We start from the raw sequence: 16,017 nt of genomic DNA, 5'->3' as shown, positions 1-16,017 counted from the left end.
AGGGAAGCTGAAGCAATGTCATCACCATCTTGAACGTCAGTAGAAGATATAGCGCATCAAAATCCTAACTCAAATTAAAATACAAATCTCTCTTCCTAAATCTTTAACATGTGCATCCAAGTCGTCGACATATAAATAAGGCAAATATGAGAAAAGTCAATAATCAATTAGAACAACATTTTCCTATGAATGAAAACCATGGATCTTTGCCAGTCTGTGTGATTTCAAATCCGGGCTCCACCAGCTTCTGGGCGTGTGTCTCTGAGCCCGCTTAACCAATCTGTGTCTCCATTTTTTCTTTTTTTTTTTTTGCGGTGCGCGGGCCTCTCACTGTTGTGGTCTCTCCCGTTGCGGAGCACAGGCTCCGGACGCGCAGGCTCAGCGGCCGTGGCTCACGGGCCCAGCCGCTCCGCGGCATGTGGGATCCTCCCGGACCGGGGCACGAACCCGTGTCCCCTGCATCGGCAGGCGGACCCTCAACCACTGCGCCACCAGGGAAGCCCCTGTGTCTCCATTATTTTTAAAAATCTGTAAATTAGTGATAATAGAGTTCCACCTGTATAGAATTGTCAGGAGGGTTACATATGTTAATATTTGTAACATGTTTAGACAACAGTGCCTGGCACATAGTCTGTACTAACAATATAGTGGTTAAATAAAATAGAATTTCATTGCAGATTTTTTTTTTTTTTCATTTCCTTTGGGCAATAAAAATGTAGGGCAAATAATACAGTGTCACAATCAGGTTTTCTCATATTTCTGTAACATACATGCCTAATGATGGTTGCATAAGAATTAACCTTATGTTAAATTCCACAGTTAGTTCATTGTGTGAGGTGATGTATTTGTTTTCAAGTTATTTTATCATTGTTAGTAAGGAAAGCTCTGCCTTTCATTCCCATACATTTCAAAATGAAACTTAATTTCATTTTCAAAATGATTTTATTTTAACACATTAAAATAAAAGAACACAAAAAGGTGTTTGTTGGTCACAAATGTTCTTAATTAAGTCAGAGGAAAGCACAATGAAGAGCAGATCCATAATAGATTTTCAAGGGAGAGCATTTCTAACATGACATATAATATGCTCCAAAGGCTGTTTCATCTTCTTCGTTGTTGTTATTTCTGTTCGTTTTCTTTCTCTGGTTTAAAAAAGTGATGAAATAGTAGAATGGAGAGTTGACCCAGCAAGAGAACAATCTACCTAGACTCACTTCCTGTAAGACCTTTGTCCATTAAATACTGTCGTCCACGGTCTGATGATGCACCCATTTTATCCCTACAACATGATCCCCATTTTTACTTGCAGACCTGTGTATCCAACTCCCTCCCTGACATTCAAACAACATCTTCAAAACCAAATTCTTGATTTTCTCCCTAAATTTTTTACCCCCCAGTCTTCCCCATATTACTCAGTGGCAAGTATATTCTTTCACTTTCGCAAAACAGAGACTTTGGGAGCCATGAGCCATCATGAAGAAGCAGCAGAGCCCAGTGACTGACAGCTGAACAGCAGAGCCAGACTGCTAGTCTGGATCAGAATGCAGGATCTGTCCTGTGCAAGCTTCAGACATAGGCAAGTTATAGACTCTCTCAGTATCTTAATTTCCTCATCTATAAATGAGGAAAATAATAACTTCTATTAGGAAATGCTTTTTTAATAAAATTAAATAACACAAGTAAAACAAAACAGTGACAGGTTCATCATAGGTGATCAATGAACTATTAGCTAATGTTTATATCATCCTGATTCATTCCCTTCCCTCATACCCCATATCACATCCATTTGCAAATTCTGTTGGAATTACCTTCAAGATACAACAGAACCCAACGATTTCCTATAACCATCCCTGCCATCCTGTAGGCAAGCAATAGCTTTTCACCCAGCCTTCTTGCTTCCATCCTTAATCTGGTTAGTCTCCTCTGCTTAAAACTTTCCAATGGTTTCCAAATTCATTTTGAGCAAAATTTAAAGTCATTATAATGCTAAAGGGAAGCTGCAGAACCTACATTCCAACTGTCTCTCTGATCACCCCTGTTGCTCACTGAACTTCAAATGTGCAGGCCTTCTCATTCTCATTCTCTAAGTCCTCCTGGCACACTGATGCCTCAAGGCCTTTGCACTTGCCCTTTCCTTCACCTTTAATTACAAGACTCATTCTTTTTTCTGTATACTTAGGGTGCTTATTCAAAGGTCTCTTCTCTGTGAGGTCTTCCTGACCCCCTTCAAAAATTACACACCACATATAAACACACATACACCCGCTCCACACAGCTTACTTGCTTTGTTCATCTCCATGACACTCATTACTATCTGATACACTATATATGTTACTTAACTAATTGATATTGTATATATCACTCTACTAATATACAAGCACTATGAAAGCAGTGAGTTTCAGTCAGTGTTTCTATTGTTTTGTTGTTTTTTTCCTCCTTCTCTATTTACTTTGCCTGTCATAAATTAGACAGTTAATAAATAAATGACAAATGAATGAAATAATTATTAAAAGACAGTTTATGGATTTATTCAATGCATATCCACTAGTCTTTTACTAGGTTTGTAGAGTTTAGAATATAAAACTTGCTTTCATACAGCTCAGTCTGGATTGGTGAGATAGAAGACAGTGCTAAACATGTTTCCCTAAGTGTTATAATAGATTTTAGCTGTTGATGCTATAGTAGTTGTACTTGAATGCATAGAAATGAACCTAAGTATTTCATATTTTGCACATACCCAAATATTTATTCCTACTTGTATATGTGGATCTTTCAGAAATGATAACAAATGGTAGCAAATGGTCTTTGGTTTTGAAGGTTCTTCCTGGTCTCTTTATTGTTTTGTTTTTTCTTTTATCCATCTGATACTTTGTTCCAAACAGTCCTCTGAGACCCGTTAAGTAAATATCTATTTCTATCGTGTGGGCCCATGGGATGATGGAAAATCAAAAACTTTGTTCCCTTGGAGGTTACAGGTGGTGAAAGATAAGTCTGTTTCATTTTTTATGTATTGTTCTATGTGAATAGATAAATTTATGAGTGATCAGAGATTGCTATAGGAAGATTAAAGTACATTGTTAGAAACTAATTGTTACCCAGGGATTTCAGGTACAAAAATCTAAAATGCTCAAAGATTACAGACTTCAGATTCATTGGGGTGACATAAGTATCATCTGTTTCCTTGCTGCAAAATGAGATTTCAACCTTGTTAAGCAACTTGGGTTCTCGTCATTCTCAGGAGATGTTTGAGCTGTTCATCAAGCAATGTGGAAGCATCAGAATAAAAAACATAATCATGACAAAAGGTAAAAGAGAAAAATAAATTAAGTCAAGCGCTAAAGTTAATTAAAACTGCTAAAGATGAAAATATAATGTCAGAAAATTCACATTCCAAAACCAGAAAGACTTTATATAGATGTGGCACAACAGTGGACCAACAATCCAACAGGGAAAAAGCACCAAGCTCAGAGACAAGATTATAAAGCACATTCCTTCATTATGCATTGATTAAACATTAAGTCCTTTATGGCGTGACCTAGGTAGTAACTTTTAATGCATAGAAATTTAGGTAGCTACAGTTACCAGATATAAGATTTAAAAATGCAGGGATCTTGACATCTCTGTTTATCAGATTTATACATATGGCTTTGTAATATCATTTGTCCAAGCAATCTCACTACAGAAATCTTTAACATGTAAATACTTTTACCGTTATTAAAAGTAATGTTCCCCCCTTTCTTTTGCTCTCTCTCATATATATGAGATATATATTTTGTACATTTTTATATATTATATATTTATAATATATATGTATATGCACATATATAGTGATGTGTATATATACACATATATGATAGTAAATACATATGTATATATACACACACACATATATATATATATATATATATAAAATGAGTATACATATATTCACTATCATATATCATCATATCAGGATTATATCTTGGGTAGAAATTCTCATGGCCCTAATATGAAAACCATGCTCCTATTACTAGTCAAGTAAATACTCACAGGAAGAGAATAGCCCAGTAAAATTTCAACTTGTATTTCCACCTCCAGCTAGCGGACAGGAACTGATATTAACTAAGTACCTACTATGTGTCAAGCCTGTAGCTACTGTCTACAGCTTCTATCTTTCAGTGTCCAGTCAAGAAAGTAAACACACACACACACACACACACACACACACACACACACACCAGTCATTTTAAGAGACTGGTTATTATAAGAAAATGATTAAACTAGTGTTGGAAAATTCATTAACCAAATTCTGAGTTAATACCGTTAAAATAACCGTAAGAAGCAAATATCACCTCTAAGACTGGGAGAAGAAAAAGAAAAATTTGGGTATATTAGAACCTACAAGTCAGGAGGAGGGGTTCTGTGGATCTGTGACTCAGATCTCTGATGGCCTGGCATTGTCCAGCTGCTGCTGAGAATTCCCAGAAATCTAGAAATTAGAGTTAGTGAAAAGGTGAAGAGATATTGCAGCGGGGATACTGAGAGTTATAACACACAAACGGAAGGGGCAGGTCTCTTCTCTCTTCCGATCTTTCAGTCCCCACTGTTTTCCCCTATTTGTAGAATCACAAGGACCCAGGTGATAGATGAGACCTGTGGTTTGCATAGCCCCAGCCTCAGCAACACAACACAGGATACAGGAGGCTGAATTTGGAGGGCAAGGCAACAGCTCAATAACTGGCATGTTGATTAAGTATGTGAGTTTAGCTTGCAGGTGTTTGAAGACTCGCTTATGTTATTTCTCCAGTATGGCTACCATCAATGTTCTAGCAATAACCCCACCTTTCTCACTACGTAGCTAACTTCCTTAATGGCTTATCAGTTTAATTCTGTACATTTTAGATACTTAATGGTTATTGAAACAGATACTTTTAGATCTTACAACTTTACCTTTTGTGTTTCATATTTTCAATTTCACATTTTACTCAAAGCTTTTCTCTCTCATATCCAGTCCCCCACCAGTGCAGGCTGAGAGCTAGAGGAACCTAGAGTTTCAGGGAAGACAAAAATCTGCTCTTTCACCTGCCACCATATCTTCCTCTGGTTACCGTTCAGGTTGTGAAGGGGAAGGTACTAAGGGAAAACACATGTCATCTCCTTTGGTGGCTCTCTAGTAAATTTGATGTCTGCTCCCTGGTTACTCGTTACTTTCCTAGTTCATTTCCTACGTATCCATTTGGGACTGATGGTGGCATAAGAAGACCCTGCTGGTAAAGGCTGAATCCCAGGTGTGGTCAGAGCAGGTAATGCTGGTCCACTGACAGTTCATATCAATTTCTGGCTGCCCCCACAGGAAATGCCGGGCCAAATCAAGCAAGGGCCTTTCTATTTTATATCACCCTATTTCATCCTTCACAAACCTATCAGTGCTCCTCTTTGTGGCCTGCATCCTGGAACGCTATGGACAAGATGGATCAGTTATCTGTGAGTCTTTGGAGTTGGGTTTTGGTGCTGGATGACCTTATCCTCGGTTCTCCCCACTCTTCCACCTGCCAAGGCTTCCCGTAGTCTTGTCCATCTCTGGCAGCCCTGAGAAAGCTAGCGTATTCAGTGAATTAGCAGACATTGAACCTGAAAATGAACATTGGACTCTGTACAGACAGCCACTGACTTCATGAGATATTCTCTTGATGTTTCTCTCCCTTGTGGAAGGAAAGGCAAAAGGATAACTTCTTTATGAACTGTGTCCAACCCAAAGCCTGTCCCTGGCCCCCTTCCTTTTTTTTTTTTTTTTTTTTTTTTTTTTTTTTTTGTGGTATGCGGGCCTCTCACTGTTGTGGCCTCTCCCGTTGCGGAGCACAGGATCCAGATGCGCAGGCGCAGCGGCCATGGCTCACGGGCCCAGCCGCTTCGCGGCATGTGGGATCTTCCTGAATCGGGGCACGAACCCGTGTCCCCTGCATCGTCAGGCGGACTCTCAACCACTGCGCCACCAGGGAAGCCCCCCCTTCCATTTTTATACTTAGATTCATAGAGGCAGTGACAAAAGTGGTGGTAAGGCTGTTCCTACTGAAATTGTACCTTTAAGATTATCTTTGGGATTTTAGCTAGCTCTAAGACCTGGCAGTTCCCTAAGATTACAACACTGGGCCCTTCACATACTTCATTCTTGGTTATGAGTCTTACAACCACTTTCAGGAAACCCACTCAACGCAACTCTGTACCCATGAATTCATTTAGTCATCACAACAATGAGTGAAGTACTATTATTATTCCACCCTAAAAATGAGAAAATTATTCCACCCTACCAATGAGAAGATTGATAGTCTTTCAATTAGTAAATGATAAATCTACATTTAAAATAAATTCAAGTCTAATCAAACCCAAGCTCTTTTCACTTTATCTTGGTATATCTGGCTTGGCCTTCAGGACATCTAAGAGGCCCATATTTGAACAGGTTGGAAAGGGATCTAAGTGAGATCATTCCTACAGTGTAGAGTTCTTCTCCAGGGATTAATAGAAATTGTAAGGAGAGGGAACTGCCAATAGCATCTAAATAAAATGAGCAAATTCTAGCATGGACTTCACCTTTGGCTTTTTTTTTTTTTTTAAGATTTGTATACTTGAACTGGGTAACTAATCTCTTTGTGCTCAAGTTCTTCACTTGCAAATAGGAAAAATAATAGTTTCTACTTCATAGAATTATTGTAAGGAATAAATCAATTATATATAAAGTTCTTAGAATGCCAATGGGCACAGACTAAACTAAGAACTCAAATAATGTTGCTATTATTATTATTATAATCATTCCATTTATGTACAGAGAAAATACACTATCTGGGCATACAAATGGAGGCTAGAGAATTCAAATCCTTTGGTAGTATCTCCAAAATATCCCACATTCTCTGAGCTGGGAAAAGAGTGTTGTCTCTCTATGTGGATTAAATGGCGGGACTACAGAAGCTCATTCTATCTATACCACTTTCAGTCTTTTTGAGATCTGTATATATCTCCTTTTCTGTTTAAAACTTTGGGTCAATTTTAGGGGCATAGCTTTTGTCCATTTTTTTTTTTTTTTACCTTGTTTGGTATAAAAGCAGGTTGCTGTGCTCTTGTTTCACAGCTACTATCCCCACAATTTTAGCCCTTGCTTTCAAAGAAATTTTTGCAAGACTGCCAGTTGGAATAAGTAATTAACACTTCAGCTCAGCTCTGAAAGGAGAAAACAACTGTGGCATACAAACTCCTGCCAAAGTCAGTTCTCCTACCCAGAAAATGCCTGAAATACTCATCAGGGTACTTTCAATTTCACTAAAAGAGAAAAGAAAAAAAGCAAAATGATCAAAATGGAAGTTCATCAGTTTATCCCTATCAACTGTTGCACAAAACTAAGGTGGAAGAAAACGAGTGAACTGAACTTATCAACATGGAGAGATCTCACAAACACAGAACTGAGTGAAAAATACCAGGTTGCAAAAGATATAGGCAATATAATAAAATCCAATTCAAGAATTAAAAACACCCAAAACCATGTTAGGTGTTGTTTTGTGATAAATAAGTAACAAAATTTGAAAACACCTATTGAACTCATGTATACCAAATTCCAGATGATAATTGCCTTTTGTACAGTAAGAGCAGAGAAGGAGGAATGAGATGGATTGGGAGGTGTACACAGGGGACTTGGATTTAAACTTGACTTCTTTATCTGGGTGGTGAGTTTATGGTTGTTCTATTATTTCTATTATATGAATATATATGATCTGTTTCAAACTAAGTAAAAGTCAGGGTCACTCTCATTCAAATGTTTCATAAAAAATAACTCCAAAGGAAGGGCTGTTGCAATGAGTCAGCCTATGTCCGGACAAACTTTAGTGCTATTCTAAAGAACACTAGGGATTTTTCTGTTAACACATATCCTTTCTGTGTGAATAACCAGTTATGCTTCTGCCACGCTTCTGTTTTCACTGCCATCGCTGTCTTTCCTAGAACCTGCATAGAGCGGTGATATATAGAGCCAACTTTTATCTATGAATCTGTTTTGAGGTGGAAAGTACATGGGACATCAGTGTTCTGTATCTGCTGTTGAGAGGTCGATAGCCTTCTTCTCTTTTCTGTATAGGATATTGCTGTTCTAAAATATCACTCCTATATTGGTCAGGGTTCTCCAGAAAAACAGAACCAAATGGATCTACATATCTATATATTTTTATATCTATATCTAACTAGCTATTGAGAGAGAGAAAGGGGGAGAGAGAGAGAGAGACAGAGAGAGAGAGAGAGAGACAGAGAGAGAGAGAGGGAGGGAGGGAGGGAGAGGGAGAGAGAGAAGGAGATTCATTACAATAAATTGGCTCATGCAATCATGGAGGCTGGGAAGCCCCAAGATCTGTAGTTAGCCATCTGGAGACCCAGGAGGAAGGCCCGAGAACCAGAAGAGCCAATAGGATAAGTTCTAGTCCAAAAGCCTGATTTTTCAGTTCAAGTCCAGAGGCAGGAAATGACCAGCATTTCAGTTTAGCAGTTAGGCAGCATGACTTTCCTCTCTCAGGAGGATCAGCCTTTTTGTTCCATACTGGCCTTCAGCTGATTGGATGATGGTCAACCATATTAGACAGGGCAGTCTGCATTACTCAGTCTCCTGACTCGGATGTTAATCTCATCCAAAATCACTCTCACAGACACAACCAGATATTGGCCAGATATCTGGGCACCCCATGGCTCTGTCAAGTTAACACATAAAATTAACTATCACATCTACTGCCAAATTTTCAGGTCTTCCTGTTATCTCTCCCTTAAAAATCATTATTTGTTGAGAAAAGGGTAAGTCAAACACAACTCCAATTCCTTTTTTACTGGCATTTCAAATATGGCATTTCCTCAAACCCATCCTAAATATCTCCTTTTATCTTGTGTCATTGAAATCTTATCACTGCCAATATTATCCTCTCAAAGTTCTTAGCTTCTAGATATAATGCTTTCAGCAGGTAGACAATTATTGTTGGTATGCACTGCTACTGGCTAATTTCTTATAAGAGTTTGGTGAACAGAAATTTTTAATTTTGATAATCTGAAAATGAAACAATTGCCTGCTTAAGTTACAGATATATTCTATGTTTTCTTCTAGGATATTTATAGTTTTGGCTTTTAACTTCAATGTTTATGTCTTGGGTGTTAGGTCTTGAATTTGAGAGGACCTGTTTTGAATTAATTTTTGTATTTTGTGTGAGTTAAAGGTCAAGGTTTGTTTTGTCTTCTTTTTTGTATGGCTATTTGGTGATTCTAACACCATTTGTTGAAGAGAGTTTCTTTCCCCATTGGATTGTTTTAACACTCTTGAAAAAAATCACTGGATCATGATACAAGTAGGAGGTGGCCTATTTTTGAACCCTCTACTCTGTTCAACTGAGTTATTTGTCTTTTTGCTAAACCACACTGTTTTGTTTACTATAGCTTAACAGTAAAACTTGAAGTCAGAAAAAGAGAGTTTTCTTATTTTGTTCTTCTTTGACGAGCTTGTTTTTGTTATTCTAGAACTTTTTCATTCCATTTATGTTAAGAATCAGTTTGCCATTATTCACAAAAAAACCTACTGAAATTTTGAAATTGCATTAAATCTGTACATAACCTTGGGAATACTTAACAGGTTAAAAATGCTTCAGGGTACGTGGCTTCAGTGTGCGTGGGCTCTGTAGTTGTGGTGCGCAGGCTCTAGACTGCGTGGGCTCTGTAGTTTGCGGCATGTGGGCTCTAGGTGAGGCGCACAAGCTTAGTAGTTGTGGTGTGCAGGCTTAGTTGCCCTGCGGCATGTGGGATCTTAGTTCCCTGGTCAGGGATCGAACCCGTGTCCCCGGCGTGGTAAGGCAGATTCTTTACCACTGGCCCACCAGGGAAGATCCCTCAGCTATAGTTTTTAATGTAAAGATCTTGAACAACTTTCAGAAAAAAAAAATCCCAAGTATCCTATGTTTTGGGGTACTATTTTTTTTTTGTACTCTTTTAAGTGCTGCTCAGGTCCAGGCACCTGGACTTAATTTAGTCATTTCTAGTGACAAGAGGAATTATTGCCCCATTTTAACCCAGCCAGTTGTTAGAAGTTCTTCCTTATTATTACAACAACATTTACCTTCCCTTAAATTATACCCATTTTTTTCAATTGATTATACAACAAATCTAATTTTTTAGGCATATAATAAAGCTTCAAATATTTAAAGAGGGTTATCTCCTCCAAGGTTTTCCAGTGAAAGAGCCTGAGTTCACACAAACACATATGGTTTTGTGATGTTTCACCATTCTGACCACCATCCTTAGGATTGACTTAGTTTGTCAATAATCCTATGGAAATATGAGGCATAGAACTGATTGTATCACATTCAGTGTTTCGTGACTTGTCTAGTTTAAAGGATATGAAATAAAATTAATAACTAAAAATTAACCAGATCGGTGTATTTAGTCTGGTTATTGTAATCATTGTAATTAATCAATTGTGTATTCATTAGGGTTCAATTGGGAGAGAGAAACCACACAGTTATTTGAACAGGGAGTTTAAAAAATGATTAACTGCAACAAGGGATTGGAGTAAAGACATATTGGCCAGTAAGAAGTAGAGAGAAGTAAGGAGAACTCTATAAAGAATACGGGAACACAGATATAAGATGCAGCCACTACTGGAAAATGAGCACATTCTCCCTCACCCCGACTCTCCCATAGATATGTACTGGTAGAGCTTGCTAGAAATCCAACCTCTAGGTGCCAGAGAAAGTCATTCATGGCAGGTGTCCCACTGCTAGTACTGTACTACAGAAACACCAAAGGGAGCTGCCAGGGGAATCTGTTGGTCTCTGAGTTCTGCAGACCACCCTGTAGTGCAGAACCTGGGTGCTGGAGTAGCCACTGCTGGCTCTCAGGAACCCATGTGCTACAGGAACCCATGCACACGGAAGGAAGCAGGCTCTAGAGAAACCGACTCTTCTGCACGGACCAAGCACTGGAGAAGCCATGTATGCTACAGCTGTTGAGCTTTGGAAAAGGCACCCACTCTGCAGGAACCTCATGCTGGAGAAGCTGCACAGGCTGCAGGAGTCTACTGTTGAATTCCTGGGTACTTCAAGAGCCTGGAGCTGAAAAGGCAAATGCAGTGCAGGAGCTGGGCACTGGAGATGTGTTGTTTGCTCAAGGAGCCTGCTGAGGAGAGCACACTGGAACCGGGAAAGGCAGTCCTGCCCTGTTGCTCCAGCACTCTCTTCTGAAAAACTTTAATATCATGCCCAATGGTAAAAGGAAAATATTTAAAGGGCTTGGCTCCACTTTTTGCAGGATATGCAATCACATTTGGATTTCGAGCTGAGAGGTGATAAATTCATAATGTGAAATGTGAAATAAAATGTAGTCACTATGTCAAGGGGTTTTAACATGGAGCCGGGAGGCCATTAAGAAGGTGGACCTTATGCATTTCCTCATTGGATGGAAGCGTGAACTTTAGAACTGGGCCAAACCACAAGTATTCCAAGGGCTTTGCAAGAACACCTGCAGCTTGCCACAGTAACGACCTTTTACCTCCCTCTAGTGATAGCCATAGCACTCAATCCTGTTTAGCTAAGACTACATCCTGTCTCCAACTCCAATGACAATTCCTTGCAGTGCAAACTTCCCTTCTTTGTCTCCAAAAAGCCTCTGAATTTACTCCCTAGCTGGGACACTGTTTGGGTTGCTACCAGAATCTGTGAGCCCCGCATTGCAATTTTTTGATTACAAATAAACACTTTTTGCTTCTTTATTGCCTCCTAGGTTTATTTCGGACAATAATTAGCACTAACAGGCAAATAATTTTGTGAAACATTCAGTTGTTTACTAGTCAACATTCTGCCTTAGGTTAGTTTTTCTATATCCTTAACACTACTTTGAACAGACTAAAATGATCATTTAATCCCTACACTTAGCCACAAATATATATGAAAGTCCTAACTGTATGCAAATTTAAGAAAAATATGAGAATCAGAACTGACAAAATAGATAAGATATATTGAATGTTAGATATATTTTCCATATACAAGTGTACATGTAGAATATTATATACAAGTAAATTATACTTAAATTATGAGCTATTTTGTTTATTTGAATAATTTAAAGCGTCAACCAATATTTGAAATTTTAATATGTGCATTGATTTTCACAACTCTAACTAGTGTATTGATCACAAAAATAAAATTTTATTATATTCCCAAAGCCTAAGTCATCGCTTACCACAGAATTAATAAAAAGCTAACAATGAATGAGTGAACGAATGGATATGTGAATATGGAAGAATTAATAAGGGGGTCTTTTCTTCTCGGAAAAAAATCCATCAATACAGAGAAACATTTTTTCTGTCTTTCTTTGTATCTTTGTCTCTCAGTCTCTACTTTCTGATTCTCTGCCTTTCTGTCTCATCCTGTGTCTATCTGTGTGTCTATGTGAACATGTATGTATCTGATATGTGCATATATATGCATATGTTTACATATATAAAAATATAATCAGTGAAAAGTATAAAGAAAACTAAATACTTGCTTTTATTTTTACTTATATTAAATATAGCAAGTGTATTAATTACAAAACATAATTTTATTGTTTTATATTTGTGTGTATATTTAAAAATACATCTATATTTTAAATGTCAGTCTAAGAAAAATGTTTTCTTCTTTCGTAGCAGTTCAGATTTCCTGTTTAAAATGACATTCTCCAGGGGCAAGGGAATGCATTTGTATATGATGTGTCAAAATGATCTTGAGTGTTTTTTGCATTTTCCAATTAGCCCCTCTCTCTGCCACTGGAGATTTTGATGCAACTTCCTGTCTCCACCTTTAAAAATGACGATTATAATTAGCAACTGTCTTAGTCTGTTCAGGTTGCTATACCAAATACCACAGATTGGGTAGCTTATAACCAGCAGAAATGTAGTTCTCACAGTTATGGAGGCTGGGAAGTCCAGCATCAAGGTGCTGGCAGATTAGCTGTCTGTTGAGGGCCCTCTTTGTTTCATAGGCAGCCCGCTTCTCTCTGTGTCCTCCCTCACACATGGTAGAAGGGGAGAACTGCGGTCTCTTCAGCTCCTTATAAAAGCACTAATTCCATTCCTGAGGGCACCACCTTCATGATCTAATCACCTCCCAAAGGCCTTACCTCCAAACACCTTCACCTGGAGGATTAGGTTTCAAAATATGAATCTGGGGAGCAGGTGAACACAAACCATCAGGTCCACAGCAGCAGCTGTAACAAAAATTACTGACTGTAGTGTGTCTTATCCCTCAGTTGTGCTTCACATGCACAAACACACACACATGCAGACACATACTTAAATTCACAAACACATTCACCCCTTAAAAAATGGGGAAAAAAATTAAAGCACTTGTCTTTAGTCTTTTAATTATAATCAAAACTATGTTGATGAATTTTCATCCTGTACTACCTACTTGTACCTAATTGAAAACAAGAGCACAAATGTTAATTTTATACTATTACATATAAGGAAAGCATGGTTATGAGCAGCTATGGTCAGTATGTTTTTCTGATAACAGAACTTAAATTTATGAAGATTTTACTCAGAATAATACAAGTTATCCAGAAAAATACAGTATTATCCAGAATTGTACAAAGTTTTTGGAATGGTACAATAATACCTAAGGTATGTGTGTGTATTCTATTATATTGCATACTTTTTGCATTTTAGTCACCAGACTGATTGTAATAGAAGGATTTTTATATTACTATGCAAGATATTGAAAAATGTCATTCCAGGAATGAATCCAAACTAATAAAGCTGGTTTCCCATGTAATCATATTTCTAATATTTTAAAATGTGTCAGCTCCTACCTCACTTTGAGTTCAATTTTAGGTTTTATGATCTTCCTAAAATTAATTTGAGCACTCATCTTACTCTATCCCTGTAAAAACATGACCAAATCATAATCATTTGGTGGCGGGGGGCGGGGGCACATTGGGTCCCTCTTTCAGTCTGTTTTATCTAAACTACATGTTCTCTTTTTGAATGAAACCAGGATAAATCAAGTGTTTGATTTGGGATGTTGTAGGAGGTCCAAGTTCTGTTCAGACTTAACATTGTTTGTCCTGAATCTGACTGCTTGCCTCACTTAAAGAACAATGTATGGGGCTTCCCTGGTGGTGCAGTGGTTGAGAATCTGCCTGCCAATGCAGGGGACACGGGTTCGAGCCCTGGTCTGGGAAGATCCCACATGCCGCGGAGCAACTGGGCCTGTGAGCCACAACTGCTGAGCCTGCGCGTCTGGAGCCTGTGCTCCACAACAGGAGAGGCCACGACAGTGAGAGGCCCGCGCAACGCGATGAAGAGTGGCCCCCACTCGCCGCAACTAGAGAAAGCTCTCGCACAGAAACGAAGACCCAACACAGCCAAAAATAAATAAATAATAAATAATAAATAATAAATAAATAATAAATAAATAAAAAAACAAACAAACAACTACCCCTTAAGTTAAAAAAAAAGAACTATGTATGAACATATAGGTAATAAACATTCAACAGTGTAATGTGTTTAAGATTTGAGGTTATCAGATGGTAAAAAGTAAGGAATTGCAACGAGGTAATAACCATAAAACATCTTGTTTTTCTTCTAAAAATACAGTTCAGAGTTTTTATGCTTGCTCGATATTTATCTTGAAGTTGGTGGACTTTGATATTTCCAGGTACTTGCATGTTGGAGTCATGAGTGCTACATCTAGCTCGTGTGCATGTGAGCATGTGAACATGTTCTAGAAACCACTACATCTTTGCTATTCCTAACAGTAATACATAGAGATTTGAAAATATGGGCAATGTAAAAAAAATTTTGAACTTTTCCACGATCCTATTACACAGAAACATACAGTAGAGCTCATTTACATGGGTAACGTATGCATATTAGAAATATTAATTTTCAAAATGTCACAGTAAAATATATTTCCCATATTATTATCTTGCTTCCTCTATGTCATTAAATAATTTTTGAAACATGATATATTTGCCTGGTAGTGATTTATATAATCATTATAACATGCATTCAAATATTTCTCTACTTTTCAACATTTACATTAGTTCTACTTTTCTGTTATTATGCACAATTCTGGGGAGAATATCGTCATCAGCCATTAAAATTTGAATATAGTCCTAATTATTCCCTTACGGTAAATTTAGAGAATTTGAATGATCTGGAGAAAAATAATGAATATATTGTCGGGTTTTTTTTTTTCTAAAATGCCAGTTGGCTTTCCAGAAAGATTGCACAAATATGCACTTCCATGTATAATGTTAGAGAAAAATTCCTGCACCCTCAAAACATTATATAATTTGGATCATTACTCTGATTTCTTCCGTATACAAATTTCCACTGTCCCTAGTGTATTGATTCTATTTTGGTTTTGAATGCACAGCTAAAAATAGAGCATGAGATTACACAGGAAGATTTTTATAAAGCCTTGGTTTGACAACCTAAACTCGTATTTGCAGCTCACTTTGAATACCCTGGCAATGTACCTGAAAGAATTAAGAACTGTTAATACTAAATTACTTAGCAATGATGACATTGGGAGCTATACCTAGCATACCAAATGTCTCATAACATTTTAAAACACATTTCACCATTATCCTATGTTCCCTTTGTGATAATTCTATATGGGCAACTCTGAAAGTAAATCTATTACTGGACCCACATCACTTGCTTTTGTATTGATGAGGCAAAGTCCTAATGGATTCTAGCCAATACAGGAAACTCTTTGGCTTTGGTTCATGTTAAGCTTGTCTAACCTCTTACTTACAGTTGGCTGAACCCCTGCTCTACTGCATATCACAACTCTCCTGCTGACATAGCATCTGACAGATATTCCAGTAGGACAATGTATACATAACTCTAGCACAAGTAAATTTTTATGTGCTGATACACTTTGGTGGCATGAGTATGATGAGTCTGCTCTACTCCCTGTGCAAAGAAACACTACAATACACAATGTATGAGAAAAGGCAGCTGGTTCAGGTAAAAGAACTTTGCAAGGA

Source organism: Tursiops truncatus, chromosome 18 (assembly GCF_011762595.2).
Source record: "Tursiops truncatus isolate mTurTru1 chromosome 18, mTurTru1.mat.Y, whole genome shotgun sequence".
Lineage (NCBI taxonomy): Eukaryota > Metazoa > Chordata > Mammalia > Artiodactyla > Delphinidae > Tursiops > Tursiops truncatus.
This window is presented reverse-complemented; position numbering follows the sequence as displayed.